This window comes from Pantherophis guttatus, chromosome 6 (genome assembly GCF_059756535.1).
Source record: "Pantherophis guttatus breed Tessera chromosome 6, ASM5975653v1, whole genome shotgun sequence".
NCBI lineage: Eukaryota > Metazoa > Chordata > Lepidosauria > Squamata > Colubridae > Pantherophis > Pantherophis guttatus.
Window position 1 is genome coordinate 51375764 of NC_142068.1, and position 22817 is coordinate 51398580.

Here is a 22817-nt window from a genome sequence, read left to right on the forward strand (position 1 = left end):
GGTGCGAACTGAATCCCACTACTGCCCCTAAGTGCTTTGTTCTTTTAGGAGACCGGATGATATGATGGGGCTGCTGACGTGTAAGTGCTGATCTCTTCTGAGGAAATTGAAAGGTAAAAGATAATTAGAATACCACAAGTTCAAAAACTTTGCATGAGGAAGTGACTCCTTGTCATGCTCCTTCTTGAACTGATTTAGACACTTAGCAACAGCAACTATGAAATGAGTCAGCTGGTCCACTTAAAGTGATGGTTTGAAACAGGATATGAGGCCATTGGACTGAACAGTTGACAAATATATAATCTAATATAGTTGTTAGTCAATTTGTATGTATATATAGCATGTAAAGCATTATGTCCCTGCATGTTCAACTATTCTAATCAGAGGAACAAGCCCAAAACTGTTCAGAAGCAGAGGGTTGCATCAGACCCATGAATATGCAATAGCTTTCATATTCCTACCTTGAAAGCTCTGACTATCAGAAAAACTATGGACTAATATGTAAGAGGAATGTACTAGGTTAAACAGCAGGATTTCTATTAAACCTTATTTGAATATATTATTTTGTCCAATCTCTTTGGGCAAGTTGCATTACAGCTTTGCTTTCGACTGGTTTCTGAAGCCTTAGGCAACAATCTGACCAAGAAGACACTGTAACAAGTTAAAACGTATCTGATAGAATGGGCTAAGAGAATATACAGTATTTTACAGTGGGCTGAAGAAAAACTGTACAATCTTGGCTTTTGGGGATAGAAAGCAGAGTTTAAACCATTACTATAGTCAGTGTTTCTCAACCTTGCCAAATCTAAGATGTGCAGACTTCAACTCCCAGAATTCCCTAGCCAGACTTGCTGGCTGGGGAATTCTGGAAGTTGAAGTCCACATGTCATAGAATTGCTAAGATTGAGAAACACTGACTGTAGTGCTTTAAGAAGGCGTAAACCCATAATGCTTCTTCTCTATAACTGATTCTATGTTTCTCATATTGCTATTGCTGAGACAGGTGGAACTTGTATTTTTAGATACATAACTTTGAGGTATTAAGTTGTGGTTTCTTTGGGTATTATCAGTGTACTTTATGTTTCTTAGAATTCCCTATCTTCAGTCTTAACAACCTATTGTTTGGTTAGAAACTAAGTAATATTGAGTTTAACTGGTCTTACTTCCATGTAAATAAGCAAAGATATGCAAATGTAGTCCTTATCCCAGCCAAAACTTCTCTTTAGCCAGCAAGAAGAAAAAAAATGGTTGAGGAGCAAAATGATGCACAAGCGTGTGCAAAACTAAACCCATTCTATATTTTGGTAAATGAGAGTCCCAACATGCTTGGGAGACTGGGTGGGAAAGCACTCAAGCTTTGAACACCTTCTCAGATGGATGCTGCTGTAACAGAAAAAAAATGATACCTGCAGTGTACTGTCAATATTATTTCTCATTTTGGATTATGAAATTATCGGTTGCATGTTAGTACCTTCCCTTAATGCTGAAAGATATATGTGGAAACTCTTAGGTTGGAGATTTAATTTTGATATTGTTAACCATAAAGTAACTTTACTGACTGAATTCATATATTGATTATTACAGTATAACATTCAGTGAAATGCTTCCTCATGTGACAAAGAGATATGAGATGCTTTATGTTTCTTTACTGTTTGAAACACCCACTTAAAATTAATACAGATTTTTTTTTCAACTTGTTCCTGAGAAATGTGTAAACACTAAAAAGCTTTTTCACTTGTTGACTTAGAGAATAAAGTAAATATGCTTGAGTTATGATCTGCTTTGAGAGAATATGAAGGATAATCACAGAATATGAGAAGAGCAGTATATTATGGAACTAAAGCATGCATTAGAATAAATGAATGTTTGTTTCAATACTGAGCAAGGGCACATTATATCTCTTTGGTAGTTATAACGTCTTTATGAATAACTTAAAGAATGCTTGTGGTGACATTAAAGGTGTGTTAGTTGGGATATGAATGTGTGGTTACTTTTGCATATAGAGAATCTTATGTTGATGGCTGGGAATCTGAATGATTTGCAGCAGAAGTTAAGTAAATAGTGTGCAATAGGATAAATGAATCTGAAAATTAATGTATCAAAACAAACGGAAGACGGAGTGAATGATCTTGAGCTACATAAAATAAACAATCTGCAAACCTCAGTAGCATGTCCACTAAAACTCCATATTCTTCAACATCTACCTCTCTGCATATAGATATTCACAGAGAGAAACACACACCTTCATGCATGCATTTAGAAATCTGGCGCTGGAGAATTTATATATTTTACTAAGCCTTTGAATTGTCAGCTTTGATGGGTTCATAATAGCTTCATCATCACTCTGCAGAAGAAGAACAATTCAGGTTAAGAACCCTGGGAATTGTGCCACATTTGGGATAACCAATATACTGTATATTGCTCCTTTTCTTAGAATTCAAGCCAATTTTTACATTTTAAGATTGCATCATCAATTACATGGAATTTAGATCATGTGTGAGCTCGTTTCCAAGGTAGAGAAGTTGCTTCTTATGAAACAAAGACAGACAAGTGTTTGCAGTATCCCTAAGGGAAGAATTATGTCAGATACATTACCAGATTTCCTGTTTTGTGCTGTATAGTGTCACAACGATTTCCATTCCATTAGACTGTTTTTTTTAAAAGGACAATTGAGCAGATTGTGACTTTCCTAAAAGCTCAAATACACCATTTGCCACTGCAGGAAGCTTTTATTCTTCCAGAGGAGTGGTTTTTAGTTTTGAAGCTCCCACACAAGTGGTGGTGGGGAAGTCATTAAAATATAAACATCTGGAAAAAGAACTTCTGTACTAACACATCAGGCTCAACAAGCCACCTTCATTGGTCAAAGCATATTCTATAGTGCAGGGGTGAAATGCTCCCGGTTCAGATCGGACCGCCCGTAGCGATGGCGGCGGGTGGTTCAGAGAACCAGTAGCAAAAATCCCTGAGCCCCACCCATGCCCAACTGAGCCACGCGATCATCAGAGGCTTTTTTTTTTTTACTTTTAAAAGCATTTTTTCTACAACCTCTTTGGCCGAAGAGATTGTAGGAAAAAATGCTTTTAAAAGCCTCTGACAATCCCAGCTGAGTTGCCTGATTGTCAGAGGCTTTTAAAAGCATTTTTTTACAACCTCTTCAGCTGAAGAAGAGATTGTAGAAAAAATGCTTTTAAAAGTACAAAAAAAAAAAAGTTGGCCACACCCACCCAGTCACATTACACCCACCACCATCAAGCCATGCCCACAGAACCAGTAGTAACAAATTTTACATTTCACCACTGCTATAGTGCCATAAAACCAATGTGTTCCAAGTGGCTTTTATGATATTTATTATTTCAGACCAAGTCAAGAACAGGTCTAAGATTGATTTCTTCTGTGTGAGCCATAGTGGCGCAGTGGTTAGAAGGCAGTATTGCAGGCTAATTCTGCTGACTACCAGGAGTTTGATCATCACTGGCTCAAGGTTGACTCACCCTTCCATCCTTCCAAGATCAGAAAAATGATGATCCAGATTGTTGGGGGAAATATGCTAGCTCTTTAAACTGCTTAGAGAGGGCTGTGAAGCACTGTGAAGTGGTATATAAGTCTAAGTGCTATTGCTATTTTTTTGTTTGATTGTTTGCTTAATGCCACTTTATTCACTGACATTTGAATAGCAATTTGTAAGTACCTGAAATAACTCCCAGCAAATATTACACATTTCTACTCAGTAAGTAAGTAAGCAGTTACTTGAAATGCCATTTATATTTTCTCTCTTCAGAACAAATACATTGTTATTAATATAGATAGGATGTTGACTTCAATTCCTGCACGACAAAACAAAAATGTTATCACTGGTGCTACATCATTATAATAATGCTTTTATTCCCGCTCTCTGAAATTACTATCCTAAGTATCACTACAAGAATTCTTAAAGGGTCTACCAGAGATACCACATGAGTTGTGAGTTTTCTGTTAAAGGAAATATAAAAGTTTAATTAATACATAAATATAAATTTAGGACAATCTTTTCATCTTGGGATCATTTAACAATGCTAGCCTATAATATAGTGCCCACTATTACCAATCCACATGCGATCTCTGAATAGATGCTCACATTACATATTTGGAAGGCATGAGGTACTGAAGTGGTATGTGGAAATGATCTTGGGAGATAGGAGGAAGAGCTGCAAACTGAACAATTAGCATATAAAACACGTCTCAGTCAACAGAAGGGGGAATGGCATGGAATATTTCTGAAGGGACCCTTCTTAGTTGTCAGGAGATTAAAAGGAAAAGAAGGGACAAATATTTCCACTCTGGCAAAATTCTGTTAATGTAACTATTACTCCTGGTTGTGCTTCTTGTCTAGACTACCTCACAGGGCTACCTGATAGGGGCAGAATGAAGATATTTCTCCAAATCAACCAAAACCTGGCACATGTTTTATTGAATATAGTTCTATTTTCTATTTGTCTGTGAGATTAAGAGCATTCTGCATTGAAGCCCAAGTTGGTTCTCTTCTGAGCTGCTCCCAGCTGTTTTTTTTTCCAGAAATTCCATTCTTGATTGCAGTTTCTGGGCGGCAAGCTAAGATGTCTCTGAATGAGTGGAGGTTCTCACTGTGGCTATGACTGAATGACTGGCAAGTAGTCTAGACCCAGAACTTGTCTGGATAAGAAGAGAATAATAGATCACCCACATGTGCTTCAGAGGGTTGCTCCTTGCAAGAAGACCACAGAATAGCAGTTCCCCATGGATTTGCGCACCAGAAGACAAATGGAATCATCATGCTGTCAACCAAGATGGAGTCTGTTAAAGGACATTCATTTCACTATCTCATTTTCTAATCACTTTAAAAAATGATTGATTAAACTACCTTAAAGTGATTAGATATATTTAAAAGTCTGTAAAGTCAGCTGATGAGTTTAACTTCATTTTTGAATTAAAGAAAAATTAACTATAAGCTTAAGAACGTCTAGAAAATTAAAAAATAAACAGCAAAAAGTTAAATAGGAATCTGATTTAAGAAAGTTATAAATGAATTAAGGGACAAACCTGAAATAATGGAACACTGGAACTTTTGCTACAAAATCTTGGAAATAATTATATAAATGAACAGCAAATTCATGTGAACCAACTTCTTTAGTCTATTTTAGTAAAAATAGCAACTTGAGACTTTAAGTGATTTTAGAAACTGAACTCTAGAGAGGGCTAAAGGGAAATATGGAAAAAAGTGTCTGTCATCTCAAAACTTGCAAAATGACAGTAAATGTTTTGACATTTGAAATACTTCAGGACATTTTTGAAAGATGGGGTTAAAAAATAGCTTTGATCTCAGCAATGATATATGCTTCTATGAATAGACTATATCCTAAAGACATTAAAGATGAAATTACTCATGCAAAAGAGAATATCTTGGAAGATTTATAATCTAAAGAAATGAAACAAATATTTCCTCATGCAAAAATATCAGATTACTTAAAGAATTTGCAAACGTACTGGTTATTTTATAAAAATGTAGTAAAACAACTACAATGAAAGTACAAGTAACAAGCCAAGAAATTGACTGGTTGAGGACATTTACTGGACTTACAAAAAAGTTAGTTAAATTCTTGAAGAAATCTTTGAAATGGAAAAAAGTAAAATAGAAAATAAATCAAATCCCACACAGCATCTAAGATTGAAATTAGATGAGAACTAAATCTAATTAGAACTAAAGATTTAAAATTGTTAAGAGCAAAACAAAAACAAAAACGGAGTATAAGATTAGTTTGTTTGACCAAGATTACAATAAGACATTTTGTATAAATCTGGGATCCCTTTATGGACTTTTTGCTCTCACTAGGACTAAAATGTCAATGATTTTGGATTTATGTATTGATAAGGGATGGGTCATAGAAAGAAGAGATACTTGCATATAATGTTATTGAGGTTGATGAATTATTAAGTTTGTATTTGTGACGAAGATTGAAAGCTACTTATTTATATTTCTTTTTCTTTTCTTTCTTTTCTTTTTTCTGTACACCTATTATTCTTTTTTCCCTTTCCTTCTGCTTTCTGAATTTAGTTTGCATTTTCTTTTCCTACTGTTATTAAATGGAAAATATAAAAGAAAAGAAATTCAGTTTCTGTCGAAATGGATTGAAGTCAGACTGGTACTCAGTTTGGACTATAACCATTGCAGGACCTTAGTGGTTGTTTCCCTGCCTTGTCTATATAAACAATAGAATTGCTCCTTCCTTGCTAGTCCCTCTATCTTTGCTTTGCTTTTTTTACACAATTGCACACATGGATGCCTTCACATTATCTCCTTTGACAGTAAATTCGAACCATTCTTTTTTTCTCCCCCTCCCCCCCTTACAATAGCATTGTTGCTCTGATGCAGAGGTAGGATTCACTTACCTTCCCTACTGGTTCGCAAATGTGAAAGGGCACACACACACGCTTCACTCACACATGCCACCTCTGCGCATGCGCACAGCCTTTTGCATATGCACAGTATTCGCATATTATGTCCGACCAGGTGGGTGGAGCCTCCTGCAGTCGCCTCTACTGGTTCACGCAATCCGGAGAGAACCAGCTGAATCCCATCACTGCTCTGATGCTATAGTAATCAAAGCAAGTAGAATGAAAACAAAGCTTTCTTTGGTGGTTTGTTGTTCTGCAGATCAATGGAAACGGAAGAATTGTTAGTTCAGTTCAGTGGGTTTCAAATTTTTTTTACTACCAGTTCTGTGGGCTTGCCTTGGTGGGCATGGCATGGCTTGGTGGGCATGGCAGGGGAAGGTTACTGCAAAATCCCCATTTCCTCCCAATCAGCTGGGACTTGGGAGGCAGAGAATAGATGGGAATGGGGCCAGTCAGAATTTTTTCTACCGGTTCTCCGAACTACTCAAAATTTCCGCTACCGGTTCTCCAGAACATGGACATTGGGTGCATATATTCAATATGGATATCATTGGAGGAGAATATCATTCATTTCTGTCCTCTGGATATGGTGAGCGGCCTTAGCTGGTTATCTGCAGGAAGTTTAGATTTTTCCCCAAGATAAAAAGCTTCAAAGGCAACATAGCATCAGTAAAAAAATGTCCTGAAAACATTCAATATATTTCACGCATTTTATAATAACTAGAATTTAGAAAAATTGGTAAGGTATAATTTTTGACTCATTTTCTAAATGTTGCTTTGCCACATTGTTTTTCTTCAGCAGATCTATTTTGAAAGCTGAACCTTTCCCATTTATTCTTTTCCGCAAAAATGACAATACATTTCTATTTGTTAGTTTCTTTAGTTCAGTATTATGTAATATTATTTATATGTTGTGACAGAGCAGATCAAAATGTAGAATATGTTCCTGTATTGTTTGCCCCATTGTTCTGAGAGGAAATTGTTTTAATTGTATATATACGCTTCCACTGTGATAATCCGCAATCATTTCCTTTCAGGCTACGACTGACTCTACCTTAGAAGAAGTGGAATAATAAAAATCATACTTCAAAAACTCGCATTAAAAGTTGTGGGTGAAAATAACCAAGGAGCAGAAGGCTGATTCATGAAGCTTCGTAGAAGCTTTTCAGTCTTGAGACCTTCCAGATGTGCTAACTATAACACTCATCCACCCAGGCAGACAAGCCTCAGGACTGAGAGTTGATGATGGGCTTTGTAACTCATCTGAAGTTCCACAGTGACTTGGAACATTCCTCTGCCTCATCTTTTTTTATCAGCAAACTGCTGATAAACAGCATAATGCAAAGAAAAATCAAACACATACACTTTTTGAACTAGTTGTTTTACGGCCTTCTTAAATGAAATGTCCTTTTAATAGCATAAGGTAAAGGTAAAGGTTCCCTTCGCACATATGTGCTAGTCATTCCCAACTCTAGGAGGCGGTGCTCATCTCCGTTTCAAAGCCAAAGAGCCAGTGCTGTCCGAAGACGTCTCCATGGTCATGTGGCCGGCATGACTAAATGCCAAAGGCACACAGAACACTGTTACCTTCCCACCAAAGGTGGTCCTATTTTTCTACTTGCATTTTTTACCTGCTTTAGAACTGCTAGGCTGGCAGAAGCTGGGACAAAGTAACAGGAGCTCACCCCGTTATGCGGCACTAGGGATTCAAAAACTGCTGAAATGCTGACCTCTCAATCGACAAGCTCAGCATCTTAGACACTGAGCCACCGCATCCCATGTTTTAATAGCATAAGACTGATCAAATATAGTTCTTCTGTTTCCTGTAAAAAGGGAACCAGAGGTAAAGTACTTTGGCAGATGAGTTATACATTGCTGGGCATTAGACCTCGCATCCCATTATATTCTGGAATCTTGGCTTAAAGGTCTTCTGTGCTGCATATTCTGGACATAATAGTTTTATTAGATAGAAGTTTAAGAAAACATAAAAATTAGTTTTAAAAAATCATGTTAATGAGTGATGCTGCATCCAAGGCATTGTAAGAAATCGTATAAATCTTTCGCCTTTTACAAACAATGCAATCTTGATATGTATTAACAGAGATAGATTATGAGAAATGATCATTCTGATCTTTTATGCAGACAACCTGTGGAATACTGTGTCTAATTTTAGAATGCCAAGGAACCGGAAAAAGTACAGAGAAAAACAATGTTGACATGTTTTAAGACTAACCCTTGTGATGTACAGATAAAATAAATGGGTATGTTTACCTGAAGAAGAGAAAATTAAGGGGAGACCTGATAGCACTCTTTCAACTTGAAATGAAATCATAGAGAAGTGGAAGCTAATTTAGTCTCAATATTTCCCAATGGTAAGAGCAGAACAATGGGTGGAAAACAGGGGTGGGTTCTAAATTTTTTTACTACCGGTTCTGTGGGTGTGGCTTATTTTGTGGGCATGGCTTGATGGTCATGTGACAATTCTTTAGGATTTAGCAGAGGTACTGGTCTACCAGGCTTTTAACTGCTTGCAGAGCTGTACCGGTCTAGTCATTTGTTTTTAGAGGCACTAGTCTACCCATTTATTTTTGCAGGCACTGGTCTACCCATTTATTTTTGCAGGCACTGGTCTACCCATTTATTCTTGCAAGCACCGGTCTACTCATTTGTTTTCTTTTAACACTGATCAGCTGTAGGGCGGCCCTTTGAAGCCCCACAGCAAGAGTTTAAACAGGTTTTTTTCCTTTAGCTGATCAGCTGGGACTCAGGAAGCAGCAATAGATTGGGGGTGGGGCCAAATAAAAGGTAAGAATAATGCAGGGGGGCGGGGGGGCAGAACCAGTTCAGTGACGTCATATCGTCACCGCTATCAGCTCGGCGGAACCGGGCCAAACCAGGAGGAACCCACCACTGGTGGAAAATAAGAAATAAGGAGTGACCATGAAAGCTATTAAATAGCTGAAGTAGCTCCTTATGTTGTGAGTTGGGCTAGAAGACTTCCATGGTTCCTTTCAATCCTATGCTCTTTGAGCCTATCTCTTACCAAATCTCTGAACCAATCAAGTTCCCAAAACTGAATTTGTAAGGAATGCTTAATCTCATATATTTAAGCAATGATGAAATCATTGATAGGAAAGCAGTAGTAATTGCCTAGAATTTAACTTTCCTACTCCAGGTCTTCTTCTGATATTTTGAATTCCTTTGCCAAGATGTGTAACACAAGAGAAGTATAAACTATATATTGTGCAAATGTTGTTAACTGTTAACAGCAACCTCAAATGTTCAAAGCAGTGGAATAAATATTCAGCAAACATTCATAAAAAAAGTCAGTAATTGTAAGTGAAGACTATTTTTAGTAACATAAAGGCAACAAAAAGAATAACCCTGTGCTCCTTCATTGTGCTATTCCCCATGTCTTTGTTTCTCATCTGTTAACACCAAACAAAAGTTTCTTTGTTATGAAAATCAGCCACGAAATTCCCCCAACTGTCAATTAGTAGAATAATTGAATTGAGAACCAGATGTGTCATTTTCTAAAAAAAGAAAGGAAAGAAGGAAAAAGAAAAAGAAAAAGAAAAAGAGGAGAGAAGAGAAAGCAGAAAAATATTGCTGCTAATAATGTCCTGTCTGAATATAGAAAAATAACTCTAACAATTTATCAAAATAACATCAAAATAACAAATAATGTATCTGAGAGCAATTTCAAACAGATTCATAGAGAATTCTTTTTTAATAGATATTGCACAGAGAATTATACTGCTTGACTTAGGGATTTTTATCCCACCTTTATTTTTAATCAACTCTAGGCAGTATTAATTTTAACCAAGAGAGCCAGCATTGTCCGAAGATACTTTCATGGTCATGTGGCCGGCATGACTATAAGCTAAGGTGCACAGAGCACCTTTCCACTGAAGTGGTACCTATTTATCTACTTGTATTTGCTTATTTTCAAACTGTGAATTTGGCATGAGCTGAGGCAGGACCAGGAGCTCACTCCATCACACTGTGCTTGGGTCTCGAACCAAGCTTCCGGTTGACAAGCTTAGCATCTTAATCTTAGCAGTCTTATCCAAGGTTTTCACATTATTCAGCTCAACTCATATTTTTCCAAGATGCCTGCTTATTATGGATTCAATTTTTTCTATCTTACTATTAACAAGCTAGCAGTTACAGAAGTTTTTGTCATTAATGAAATTTATTCAGGCATGCATTCTTTCTTTCTGTTTTGACCTTTTGGCTATTTGTATTTAAATTAAAATAACTGCACAGATAAAGTAACATTTAATTTTCTAAGGTATTATTTTTAATTAATATGTACTTTCCTTAACATGAAGCATGACCTTCCAAACCTGACAGTTATAGTAGACTTTTTCCTGTGAAGCTTTCTTCCCACTTGAGAGGCTGTATACTGTGGCCAGTGGTAGAATTTCCTAAGTTTTGGTGACAAAGTATGAGAACAAATGGAACACTTAGCACAGAGATGGGATTCAGCAGGTTCTGACCAGTTCTGGAGAACCAGTAGTGGAAATTTTGAGTAGTTCGGAGAACCGGTAAATACCACTTCTGACTGGCCCTGCCCCCATCTATTCTCTCTGTCCTGAGTCCCAGCTGATCAGGAGGACCTGGGGATTTTGCAGTAACTGTCCCTGGAGTGGGGAGGGAATGGAGATTTTACAGTATCCTTCTCCTGGAATGGGGTGGGAATGGTGATTTTACAGTATCCTTCCCCTGCCACACCCACCAAGCCACGCTATGCCCACCAAGCCACATCCACAGAACCAGTAGTAAAAAATTTTGAAACCCACCACTGACTTAGCAAATCTTTTAAAATAAAGGAATGGAATAAGACAAGAATTGATGTCTCTTGATTACTTAATATGTTTCTTGGATAAATATATGAGAAATTATTGTGGAGTCAGTGGTTGGGGATATGAATGTGCATGTACTTCTATAGGCAAATAATGTGTTGTTGGCTGAGAATATGGATGAATTATAAGAAATGTCAGATTATAGGAAAATAGCAAGGACTATGAATCTTAAAATTAATATGCTGCATTTCAGAGCAAATATTTATGTTTGAAAAGGAAAATAGACCAAACTATTGGAAATTTAGATATAACTAATGAAAAATTAGAGGACATAAATGAGATTGTAGACAAGTTACTAAAATGAGAAAATGGATGGAAATTGGAGGGACATAACTTCTGCATTTTCATGTCTCGGGGCTCCCATATCTCCTTTAATAAATAAAATACAATGCAAAATTCTATCCAGATTAATTTCAATAGGCAAGTAAGTAGATGGAGAGAGGGGGAGAGAGGGGGGAGAGAAGGAAAGAGGGAGAGGGGAAAGAGGGAGAGAAGAGTTACAAAATATGTTAGCTTTAGAAGATAATAATTAAAAGATAATATAAAAGATTATCTTGATCTATCTAAATACAAAATAATGGATCCCCATCATATCTAGGAAACACTTATATTTTCAGCAGTGTAGCAGAGTACAGAATTTAAGGGATGGGGGAGATAGGGAAGAAACGTAGGGGAAAGTCTAAAGGGATTGTTGAAAGATTGCTATCAACATCTTCCTGAAGAGGAAATATACAGATATATGGCCTGTGAAAGGGAAGATAAATCTTATATCTCAACTTCTTTTACTGTAAGGCTAAAGGTTAGCTTAGCTTTTTCTAAACTTCTGGAGAGATTCAGCAGACCTAGGACAGCCAAAGTCATTCTGAGCTGGCCTGTCTATAAGTAAAGTAACATTTTTATCAGCTGGTTTTGGAATAACAAATGTATTTCAGGTTTATGGGAGAAGTATCTAAAAATGCAGAGTTCATATATTTGTGATTTAGATTTTAAAATATATTGATTTCCATATGTACTCTTTCATGTCAGTTATGTCTGAAAGCATAATTCACATATAACAATCTATTTAATTGTTTATATTTTCCTTTGAATATTAAAATGCCCTTATATTTCCATGGCCATTTCCCGACTATTGATTTAAAGTGTTATTCACTCCTTGTGTTCAGCATAAAATAATACTGAATATCCGCATCACTAATCCTTGTTTTGCTTCTGTTGTGTCTATTGTAATTCTATGCCCAACTGCACTGTTTGGTACAGTGGTTGCACTAGTTATTATAAACACACCAAATGGTTTTCATCTCTGCCTCATCCATTAGGTTGCCCTTATCCTATCCTCTATGTAGATATTGTATAAGAGAAAACCATGTGACAAGAACAAAGTCATTAGAACAGGGGTGTCAAACTCAAGGCCCGGGGCCAGATCCAGCCCATGGAGTGCTAACATCCGATCTGTGGGGCTGCCCTGAAAAGAGTGAAGGATCGGCCCATGGTACCTCTGCCAGTGAAAATGTGCTCCCAATCTCCGTTTTCAGCTAGGATGGCCTCCTGCAATCCTCTGCCAGTGAAAACGGAACTTGGGAAGGCCACATGTTTATAAATGAATTTATAAACTTTTCATAGGTTGAGTAGGACCAAACAGATTTAGTCTGAGCAGCAGTTATTAGACATATATAAAGGACACACCAGAACAGAAATAATTTCAGAGCGGAAGAGACAGATCACACTATGATTGGGTGGCAAATTAGAACACCTCTTATTTTAATAGGGAAAGCAGGATTGCTATATCTACTCTAATGCCATTTCAGTGTTGCTTAAATATGCCTTCTCTTCGTTCATGAATAAAATTGTATCCGGCAAGGGTTACTTTTCTTCTTTGTTGTTGGAAGGTAGATTGCCTGGAAACTTAATTTTAAAATAGGGAAAAGGAACAGATGACTGAAAGAAACTCAGAAAATACAGCACTAATTGAGAGGGTAAAGAGAAATGCACAGGCTGACCAGTGACCAGAGCAATGGAGGGGAATGCCTGAAGCAAGGTAACTCACCTTTCAGCTACTATTTGCAAAAGGTAAGACTACTTGAATCTGACTTAAAATTGCACTTGGGAAAAGTTCCTTTGACTGGACTTACTTGTCCCTTATCTAAGTTCTTCTATTTTGGTTGCAAAATTAATACGTGATAACAACTTTGAAAAGGGATCCAGTATGAATGCCTAGGAACATATTATAGAAGAATGGGAACAGCCAGGATTCTGAGATCCTAAAAATAAAGAAGACAATTCTGAAATAATTTATGAGGTATCTATAACCTGAAGAGTCACATTAATAGAAGCATCACTTGAAGGTTCTTTCATGTAACGTTACTTACTCTGATACTCTTGCTCAATAAAAAAAAGGACTGATTTTTCTATCAGGTGGAAAATGAAACAGGTCCTCATATTTCTTGTTTTTTTTCCCAATAAACTGAAAGTGGGGGTGGGCGGATGGGGGGATTGTACATGCTAAAAACACATCCACATCCCAGTCCAAACAGCTTTGCAATTTTATAAATAATCTTTTCCAAATGTATATCAATAAAAACTTTACATATAGAGTAGATGCAGACTGTTAAAAGTTATTGGAACAAACTGTTGCCATCAGCAAAATATATTGATAAAAAGGATAATTGATTCAAACCTTTTTTCGCGGCAAGATTTGCAGGGGGGAAAATCTCATATGCTTCTCAAATGTTTTGGAAAGCTACACTTTAACTCTTTCCCTTTTAAGTAAGGAAATTCCTTTTCAATGTTTAAGAGAAATATCTCCTAAAAAAATCAAATAAACAAGAAGAGAATCAGAGAGAAAATAAAAATTTTGAAAAAATAATATAAAGTAGAAATAATTAATAATGAAGACACAAAATACATAACATTTGTTAACATATTTCCTTACCTGAACACTATATAATAGTTTTAAAAATGCTAATATGGAAGAGTTAGTCAAAATATATTTCCCCAACTATCCAATGACAGCATTTTTTGTAAAAATATTCTTCCATAAATCACATAATAAATATCACAAAATTACAATTATTCTGAACCATTATGTCTGTTAGCAATGAAAAAACTATATCTAGCTTATATTACACTTCACAATTTGTGTCTGATGTTGTTTTTCATTAAATTCATATTGCCTCTGCTATATACAGTATATAGGATCTTCAATCACAGCTCCATGAGGGGAAGTGCGTCTTTTGGAGCTGGAAAATTAGCAACAAAAGACCTAGTTTCCCTCCTACCTTTTCCTATTTTTCCTCACATCTATGGTTAGCAAGAGAGAGTGGGAGAGAAATAGAATGACTCCTTTGCTCAGTTCTGATTCCCAGAGCGATAGCTTCAAAGCAGAAATGTTTGGAAATGCATCCAGCATACTTTTCTGCTGGATTCTGCTGTGGACAATAATATTTTAATACTTCCACACAAAAGAGTCCTTTCTTAGTAGAAATTTTGCAGTTGGTAGAGCAACATTCAACTATAAAGGTTTGGTTGAAGTATCAAATATTCAACGAATATTCACTCTGATCTATTATTGGAACCTCACCCTGTAGTCCCCCAACAAAAGACTTAGAAAATGACTATCTTTATACCAGTAGATAGTATGGGCAAATTTTAATATTTTTTATCACAGCAGAGATTATACTCGAACATGTTATATAAAGTAGTGTTTGACATTTGTATTTGTCCTGTGAATGTTAATCCATAGAAAGAAGCCAATCCTGTGTAAAATGTTGCATTGCTAACTTCACCATTTATTTCCCAGATGTTTTCTGGGTTTGTTTGTTTTCCATCCATAAGTAAATATCTGATTCCGCTATTAAATTCCTCTTACCCCTAGGAAATTTTCCTTATACGAGCCAAAATCTTCCTTGCTATAACATAAGGCTGTTTATATTATCTCCTACCTACATAGACCATAGAGAACAGATCTTAATTTTCTTATGTTTTAAACCCTTTCAAGTATTTGAAAAGTGCTATAATATCTCTTGCCATCATTTTTTTTTCTAAAATGATTTCCCTTCATTTATCTTCTTAAGACTTATCTCCAGTCCCGTTGATCTAAATTATGCTTCTTTGCACCTGTTCCAGTATCTCTTAATATTGCCATGCTCAGAACGGGCAGCATTCAAGATGGAATCTGACAATATAATGGAAGCGGTCCTTCATATGATTTCAATTTGAAATGCAAAAAAACCTCCATTGCATAATAAAACAGAAACGAATTTTGAAGAAGAAACAGGAAAAAAAAGATGAGAGATGGGAAAACATTGCAAAAAGGAGAAAAATCTAATTGTATTTGGATTACTGGAAAGGTCATACTGGAAATTACAATAGAGAAACATTTTCCACTAATTATATCCAAATAAAATAGGAAAAAGTAGCAGATAACATTTAGAAACTAAATGGACTACTGCTTTATTTCTGATCCTGATCTTAACTGAAACAAGTATTTCAGCAGTTTCTGGATCTGATAATTTTTTGGTGCAGAATTCAAGAAAAGACAACAAACAGTACAACTTCTGGTAAAAACCTGCTCTTTTCATTTTTCCATTTCAAAGACCATGTTTGTCTTGACAGTGATAAAATGCTATTTTGAACAGTACTTTTGAGAAACCAATCTAGAAATGCACTGGGTCTTTATAATAAATGAAAATGAAACTCTAAAAGGTACAATGCTCCTATTTTGAAATTGGTATTCAGGTTTTAATGAAAACAAAACATAAATTTTTCCCAGAAATTGATCTGATTCAGCATTATAAGGTATATTCATCAAAAAGTATTGCTGGGTAAGAAACTCCATGGACAAGTCTATTAATCCTGCCTATTTTTATTCCCTTTCGATAGTTCAAAATCTTTGACATGTTGCCTCTCAGCAGATTCAGAGTAATTTAACCTGTTCTCACCAGACGTTAATTACTGTTATTTTAGACATTCTTGTTAAGAGACAAACATTTTTAGTGTCTACAGAAACTTGTAATTGCTTCAACTAACGAGCAAAGGCTTTAAAATCACAAGCATTTCCTAATTCAAGGGGTTTTTTGGGTCACTCCCTCTTCATTGAATTCCAGTGTCAAAATAGTCTTTGAAATTGGAGTCTGGAGCTTGCAGCTGAAAGTTAGAAAAAGCTGCTACCTTGTTTTTCAAAAAGATACTGACAAGCGAGGGTGAAGTCTTCCTTTTTTGGTGCGATTGCACAACACCTTTTCCACAGTATTTCTGAACTACTGCAGAGCCTTACCAAATATCCCTAATCCTGTAACTATGCTTGCAATTTCATTTTACTTAATGAGAGATTTTGTAATTCCCTCTATTAAATTACATTATTTTATTTAAGTTTGCCTCTGGTTGAACAAGTTCTTTAAAATTTGTTTTTGTGTTCTTAAGCATTTGCTAGAACATTGAAAATCTTCCAGTTTGAAGACATGAGCATATTTTGTTAGAATTCTGGCTACTCAGCTTCTCAATAAAACTATTCAGGAAAATGTTAGAGTACTAGAATCAGGACCAAAGCCTATGAGAATGTACTTGACAACCTGTTCTAATTTAAGGAACCATTGGTGAGAAATCATTTATATGGCTTATAAATCAGTTATAAATCCACCTTCACTAGTTTGCTAATCAGAATATGATATATGAATAAGTTATTCATATGAGGTGGTTAAGTCACATTATAGTATCTCTATAGCATTTCCAAAACTATTAAGTAAGCTAATTAAAAAATTAAAAATCTCATTTTGATTACTATTCATGTATCTAACGTTGACTATTGGATTCCAAAAACATCTGGAGAGCTGCAGTTTCCCTATCCCTGGGCTGTCCATGTGTGTAATGTGTGTGTGTGTGTGTGCCTTTGAGTCAATTTTGACTGCTGGTGACTGCCTGGACTGCCTGTCTTTGCAGTTTCCTGGGCAAGGTTTTTTCAAAATGGTTTACCATTGCCTGCTTCCTCAAGTTGAGTGAGAGTGACTGGCACAAGTCACTCAACTGGCTTTGTGCCTAAGGCAAGACTTCAACTTACAGTATCCTATATTCTAGCTTGATGCCTTAACCACTACACTAAACTGGTTCTTTCTCTGCTGCAGGAAATTTTATTTAAATATTTCTTCCCAGAAAAATAGTTACTCTTCTATCATTCAGTTCCTAAATCATGATGTTACGAAAGCATGAATTAGAAACAATGTTCGAGTTGATTAAAAATCCATAGGATTGATACTTTCCTATTTTGTTTTCACATGTATAGGTGATGAGTCTTTGTCCCCTACATTGCTTCTAGAACTGGAAAAACAAGTTATGGCCCCGACAGTTTCTCTTCCTCTTTTCTTTTCTTTTTTTGAGTCACTGGAACTTCTTCAGTGGGGAATGTACATTCCAAGCATGATATAGTTTATTTTTTTCACTTCTGTTTTTCCTTTATCTGAGGCTAAGGATCAGAGGGCAGCATAAGTCATTGGCTCACTGAAGAAAATAATACCCCGTGCTCGTCAGTTGTCAGACTGAAAAAAACAGAATGAGATGGAAAAACATGTCAGGTATTAAATATCTCTCTGGAGTCTGGCATTCAGAAGAACTGGTGAACAAATAAAAATAACAAATAGAATAGTAAAACAAAATAATAAATGTGGATTATAAAATCTGCTTTATATGATTAAATAAGTGAATCAAACCTTTAAAAGTACTTATTCAGAAATATGCTGTTATTTTAAATAAATGTATAAAGCAAGAATACAGTGATTAAGGTCTCGGTGCCACTTGGAGTTTCCATAAAAGCAATACTTTGGAAAGTTTGAAAAACCCAAGCATAATTTTCTTTATAGGTAGTCCTCCCATAGTGACTGCCTCATAGAGCACGTTTTCACAGGTAAAATGGTGGTGAAAAGTAACTTTGAGAACAAAGCCCTTATTTAGGAACTTTGCAAGTCTGTAAAGGAAAACAAAGCTGAAGATCATGAGGACAGCTCTGGTTTCACTTAGTGACTTGCTTAATAACTGAGCTGCCCTCTGCCTTTAGAATTAAGTAGTGTGATTAAAAAAAATGACCATTCACCATATATCATATCCTCACCAAAGCAAAATGACACATTGATGAATCAATAAATAAAACACATAAATAAATAAAAGAAGGATTATCTCTAGAGACATTGTTAGTTCTCCTTGATTCACTGCAAGTTATCTTTCATTTTCAATATACTTCTAAATGATATTCTGTGTGAAATAAACTCAAAAGCCGAGACAAGCTGCTGGAGCTAATAAATGAAACTAAAGCCTAATTAAGGTACAGTTACACACAAAAGTTTCAGCTTTTGGATTCAATTCAGTTGGATTGAAACCTTTGATAATTTCTTAAGTAAACAGAAGCTTTTTTGGAAGGCAAATAACTGTACATATACAGCAGATATTCACACAAATTTGCAAAAGGATGTGTTTAACTTTGTACCACATAAGCATTGTGTCAGGTTCTGTTCAGTTAGAGAATGACTGAAATATAACAAGTGACCTTAATTTTTTATATACAACTGTACTTAAAACTAAGCTGGAGAATGGGCTAAAGATACATTTAAAACAGAAATAGTGAATCTGGGAACTCCAAACATTACTAAATTATAATTTTCGGCCTTCTTCCACATTGACTATGTGAACTAGAGTTGTTCAGAACTGTTGTTTGGCAATATCTGGAGGATGATAGAGTCTTTGTTCTGACTTATATTTTCTATCTATTATATTTTCAATGTATTTTCTAAAATACATTTGTACCCTGATCTTATTCTTTCTTTAAAGAATTTCATAAATTGAATGGTTTATGGAGTATCAAATATAATTTTTTAAACGTTCATACATTGAAAGAAAGATGCTGTCACACTTTAGCCATACATCAAATGTGGAAACGGAATAAATCAAGCCATAATTTTGCTAGGTATTTCCTAGCATTCTTTCGTAATAACAGGAAATATGCCATTGCTAATGAAACTCAAAGGAGTTTTATTTGCTGATATATAATTGATGTATAAAATTAACCTATAAAGCAAAGACATCATTGCTCGTTCTTTAGAAACGGACTCTGTTTTATGCAAAAATAACTTAGTTCATTTCCAATAACTAAAACACAAAAGATGTTTGCCGTATAGCTCTTAATCTGCTTTTTCTAGGGCAAACGCCATCCCTCAGCTAACATTTGCTATTTTTCCTGAGTTTTCCTTTGGCCTTGATGATTCTTCCTCTTCCTCCTCTTCACTAATCTGAATCGGTTTCAGTATGGTCAGAAAATAGGGAGGTGGGAGCCAATAATTGGTTATAAAATAATACACAAAGGATGCTCATGACTCATTGCTTCCCGTTCATCGTTCTCTGAGTAGTTAGAGTAGAGTATTTAGGCCACAAAAGTGCTAGTTTATCTCCACCAACACCAGTATTGTTTGTCTGGCTGAATAAAACAAATGAAAAGAATAAAAATACATTAGAGCAATAAAGCAAAACATTCAATACCAAATGCTTTCTTTTCTTTGTTTTCAAATTCAGCACTTTAAATTTGTCTGACAGATTTTTAAAATATTCAAATTCCAAGCTCGTAATCGCTTTGGTTAATCGCTTTGCTATGGATACAGCAGAAATCCTTGTTTCTTTCTTTTGCATTGTCTATCAGTCTGTGGAATTTTCCCGATACATGAAGCCCAGTCGTATTATTGTACAGTAATTATGATGTCAATATATTTCCTACTAATTAGTTTGCAGATTATATATGTTAACTTCCTTCTCAATGTTTCCTGCAATTTAGAAAATGGGTCAGACTGCAATATAGGTTAGGAGGACAATTTTATTTTTAATACTTATCTCAAGCTTTCTCTGTTTGAAATATTCAATGCATTGCCTATATGACTGTAATTATAAGGCTACACAAATGTAAAGGCACAATGCTTTTGGAAAGTAAACAGACCAGGAAACACTGACATAATGATAAGAGTTATTACCAATTAGATCATTTCCTTTCTAACAACTTAAAGCATTTTATAAAGGTGTTCAGTCATTGCTGTGCCAAAATAAAAGTAATGCTTCATGTTGCCTTAGAGATAGCTAGGTAATTTTATAAAGAAGCCCGAAATCACCAACAGGAAGATTATCTTAGTGCATGGATCTAATTTTTTTCCCATAGGAGTTCTTTTGCTTTTAAAACTCAAATGCAGTATTTTTCGACCTCAGCAACTTTAAGCTATCCCCCTGGGTGCCTAGGGAATTCTGGGAGTTGAAGTCCATGTAGTTTAGAGTTGCTGAGGTCTAGAAATGCTAGTTCTAATCCCTTTACTATACTGCATTTTTGTTTTGGAAAACTCCTTTTTTGTGACCCTTATGGTAGATGCTAAAGATGCAGGTGCCCAGCGAAGAAAAATGTGTAGCAATGCCTTCAGCCCAGGACAAATAATAGGGTTGCCTTATCTAGATGCAAATGTCCCAATGATCATTACAAAGAAACAAAGAACATAGACAGTCATTTACTATCATTTGTGGTCATCCAGATTTTTTGAACTCTATATATTTAATCCATATGTCACTCTATATGTTACCCATAATAAATAATAAAATCTTAATTCAACTTAACCGTTGATATCTTTTTTAAAATATAAGCCTCCAGGGGTAAAACTATGTAAATAATTTTACATAGCAAATAGCAGCATGGAAAGCAAAAGCTGAATCTACTGATTTTCTCTTTATTTTGTATCTATTAAAGAATAAAAATCCTGCTAGAAGCATCTCTCTCTCTCTCTCTCTCTCTCTCTCTCTCTCACACACACACACACACACACACACACACACACACACACACCCCTGTCTGTCTGTCTGTCTTTCTGTCTATCATCTGTCTGTCTCATCCTCATCCTTATCATCTATAATCTTTCTCCAAATTTTTTAGGATAATAATGGCACATGTTTCCCAAGTAAGTTATCCCTGTGTGTATTTTATGAGCTGAAAAAGTAGGGTTGTGTTTACAGTAGATGCCTACCCATAGATTGAACTGGATTCTCTGAATATGCATAGTACATTGGCTCAGGTCCCTTTCCTCTTGCATTATTCATTTGTAGTAACTCAGTATTGAAAAATTCTGAACTATACTGGACCAACCTTACTTTCAAGGCTTTGAAAATGACTTTATATGTTTGTAATTAATTCCATTTTCCCTTAAAACTAAAAACAATTGCATAGCAATTAAAGTTTTACTATAACTACAGTTCAAAGTCTGAGGTGGCTTCTGGGTGTCCCAGTCTGGCATCTATTTTTAATCCCTAAATTTATTTTGATGACATAACATTAGGTTAGCCTAGTTCCTAAACTTGAGCCATCCTCATAACTGGAGAGAAGACTTAGCAATCTCTGTAAATCACAGCACAGCATTCTTCAGAAGCAACGCCTTTATAGCCATTGCATCCTGAAAAAACAAGAAGGATGTATTTCAGTTACGACTATGTGATAGTTGCAATAAGTGAAGTCTTCTGATTTATTTCCCATGAATATACTTCCCTTTATGTTCTCTTGTGGTGGGAGAAACATATGGAAACATCTTCAGCTGCTAACGAGTCTTCAGGGAGATCTTTATTGCAATCTTAACAAAAGATCGGTGAGTGTGGGTGTGTGAATAGAGATTACAGCACATACCCATTGATTTCTCAGACAGTGGGTGGTGGCTTTTGACCAAAAAAATTTGGTATAACAAAATGACATAACCTGTCCATATTATGGCTTTGAAAGTTTACAACTATTTGAATTCCACACAGCTATGAAAAATCACAGCTTACTTAGTTATAAGATTATATAATTGGTCTGCAGCCTTGTCTCAGCCTTGTTCAGCTAGATGGCAACCTCTTGACTGATTTCAAAAAGCTAAACAGGGTCAGACTTGATAAGAACAAGGAGACCACCAGGAAATATCAGAGCCATAGGATTTATTTATTTAGCGTATGGCAAATACATGGACTTATAGTAGTTTAAATGTTAATGTCCAGTCCACCCAGCCATTCAAGGACAGGGTGGTCTATGTTGAAAAAATCAGACATTGGGCCAGTATAAGCTTTTGATGGACATTCAGACACAATGTGGTAGATATTTTGTCGAGGAGCATCTCAGCCACACTGAGGGGTAGAGACAAGACCCCACTTAAACAATGAGTCCTGGCGAACACCATATTGGGTAAGGATCCTGTTCAGAGTTGACCAATGCTGGTGAAGAAGGTCAAAACCAGGCACCTTTTGTGTAGGGTCATCTACGTAACTGCCTGTATCTGGGCGTTCGGCAGCCCATTTGGTTTTCCACTGTCTGTTGACGTTAAAGTTGTTAGACAGCTGTTGAGCAAGTGCCAGAGAGGGCTTCCTGGATTTAAGCCTGCCAATTGATAGATAAGGAAAATCAGCATGCACAGGAAGAAATGGGTTTCTCATAGTTTTGTTGTGCTCCTTCACTAAGGATTCCTGCCTTCGTAGGGCTGATGGTGCAATGCGGCTCAAGATGGGACCCAGCAAGTT

The 22817-nt window shown here is 35.9% G+C and overlaps 2 long non-coding RNA genes across 2 annotated transcripts in view; both read right to left on the bottom strand.

Moving 5' to 3' along the window:
• Positions 1–3746: 3746 nt before the first annotated feature.
• Positions 3747–14082, bottom strand: LOC117678698 (uncharacterized). Its single transcript, XR_004595096.2, has 3 exons — positions 13954–14082; positions 6406–6664; positions 3747–4793 (listed from the first exon to the last, which is right to left on the bottom strand). It is a non-coding gene; the product is annotated as an uncharacterized LOC117678698 (long non-coding RNA).
• A 1621-nt stretch (positions 14083–15703) lies between these two features.
• Positions 15704–22817, bottom strand: part of LOC117678697 (uncharacterized) — a 60369-nt gene continuing 53255 nt past the window's right edge. Inside the window, exon 5 of the long non-coding RNA XR_009620345.2 lies at positions 15704–17806. This is a non-coding gene — a long non-coding RNA (uncharacterized LOC117678697). The remainder of the gene's footprint in view (positions 17807–22817) is intronic.